Genomic DNA, 2,281 nt, shown 5'->3' with positions numbered 1-2,281 from the left:
ATTCGTTTGATGTTTCTGTTTGCCCTCTCCGTTGGGTTCTCTTGTGGTGTGTAGGGTGCTGTCAATTGGTGCTTTACTCCATAATCCTGAAGGAGTCTCTTGAATTGTCTGCTCGTGAACTGGGCGCCGTTTTCTGTAATAAAGACCTTCGGAACTCCAAATCGTGATAATATACGCTCTCTAAATGCTTTGATGAGGCCTTCCGCTGTTGCCTTACGTAATGGTACGATCTCTAACCACTTGGTGAAGCGATCTAGAAATACTAGAACCATGGTATTGCCGTGGTTTGAACGTGGTAATGGTCCAACGAAATCCGCGCTCACCGTTGCCCACGGTTGTTTTGGACTTTGGGTTAACATTTTCCCCGCTGCTTGTTGTTGATTAGGCTTGTAAATTTGACAGGTTGGGCATAGTTGTACATACCGTTTTATGTCGCGAAACATTCCTGGCCAGTAGTACCTTGTGGCTGCTCGAGCTATTGTCTTTCGGATACCCATGTGTCCGGCGCTTGGACTGTCGTGCACTTCCTGTAATACTTTACCGCGTTGTGGTTTCGTACACATAGTTTCCACGGCATCGCGTCTTGATCGTCGATCTGAACTGCTATGTGCCGATATAACTCACAGTTTTCAATTATGTGGTCTGAAAACTTCTCCGGGTTTCGTTTATCTTCCTCCTTCCTTTTCTCAAGCCATTTACACGATATTTCGTTTTCGTGTTCCAGCCTGTTGAGTTGTGCATCTTGTGGCTGTCGTGACAGTGCATCCGCTACTACGTTAAGCTTACCTTTTCTGTACTGTAAAACGAACGAGTATTGTTGTAACTCCAACGCCCATCTCGCAATACGTCCCGAAGGACTTTCGATGGCGTTCAACCATTTCAGTGATAAGTGGTCCGTGATTACCGTGAAATTGTAGCCTTCCAGATATGGTCGCATTTTGCGTATAGCCCATACAATGGCTAAACACTCTTTCTCCGTGGTGAATAATTAATTTCTGCTTTGTTGAGGCGGCGGCTAGCGTACGCAATTACCCGCTTTCCGTCGTCTAGCTCCTGTGTGAGGACTGCTCCTAGTCCAAAATCGCTCGCGTCTGTTTGTAATGTGAATCTTCGTGTAAAATATGTGCACGCCAGTACTGGTGCTTCGGTGAGTGAATACTTCAGTGTCTGAAATGCTGTTTCTTGTGTTTCGGTCCATTTTCATCTGTTACCCTTCTTTAACATGGTTGTCAGCGGATACGCTATTTTTGAAAACTCTGGTACGAATCGCCGGTACCAAGATGCTATACCTAAAAATCTTCTTAATTCTCTTACGTTTGTTGGTGCTTGCAATTCCTTAATCGCTGCTACTTTATCTGGGTCCGTGTGTATACCCTTTTCGCTTACGACATGTCCCAGATACTTCAGTTGCTTCTTGAAAAATTCTCACTTTTCGGCGTTGATTCTTAAATTTGCTTTTCGTAGGCGTCTAAACACTTCCGTTAGATGTTTAATATGCTCCTATAGCGTTGAACTTGTAATTATGATGTCATCTAGGTATGCGAACGCGTTCGGTTCTAATTCGGGGCCGATTACTTGATCTAATGCCCGTTGAAATGTTGGGGGTGCTGAATGAAGCCCAAATGGCATCACGCGCCATTGAAACAGCCCGCGTCCAGGTACAGTAAACGCCGTATATTGCTTACTTCCTTCCTCCATAGGGATCTGCCAGTACCCGTTTTTCATATCCAGGCTACTTATGTACTTCGCGTTTCTTAGCCGGTCTAGTATGTGTTGGATCCGCGGTAGTGGGTATGCATCGGGGGCTGAGCGTGCTTTGAGCTGGCGATAGTCTATATCAGACGTGTTTGCTAAGTGCTCGCATTAAAGTTTTAAAGATTTTTTTAATCATCTGTGCGAGAGAGAAACTTTTGTCTCCATTCGTTTTGTTTTATCATTAAAATGCCTTGTAGTTGTGGGCAGAGGGTTGACCGCAATCAACCTAAGATCCAGTGTGCTAGCTGCAGTGAATTTTTTCATCTTTCCTGTGTTAATGTTCTTCCTACTGATCTTGACTACCTAAGTAAATCAAGCATTGCTTTCTATTGTGCAACTTGTGAGAGGGCGCGTCGTAACTCCCTTCGCTCGCCCCCTTTCTCGATAAACACAATGTCCGGAAATTATACTCATTCGATCGCTGACAATGGCTCATTTGACAAAACATGCAGTGGTGGTGCTATCGAGTTAGATTTTAAATCACTTTTGAGTGAGTTTGCTGAATTAAAAGCTGATAATGCTAAGT

The sequence above is a fragment of the Eurosta solidaginis genome, chromosome 3 (genome assembly GCF_040869045.1).
Source record: "Eurosta solidaginis isolate ZX-2024a chromosome 3, ASM4086904v1, whole genome shotgun sequence".
In the NCBI taxonomy this organism is placed as follows: Eukaryota; Metazoa; Arthropoda; class Insecta; order Diptera; family Tephritidae; genus Eurosta; species Eurosta solidaginis.
Note: the sequence above shows the minus strand (reverse complement) of the source record.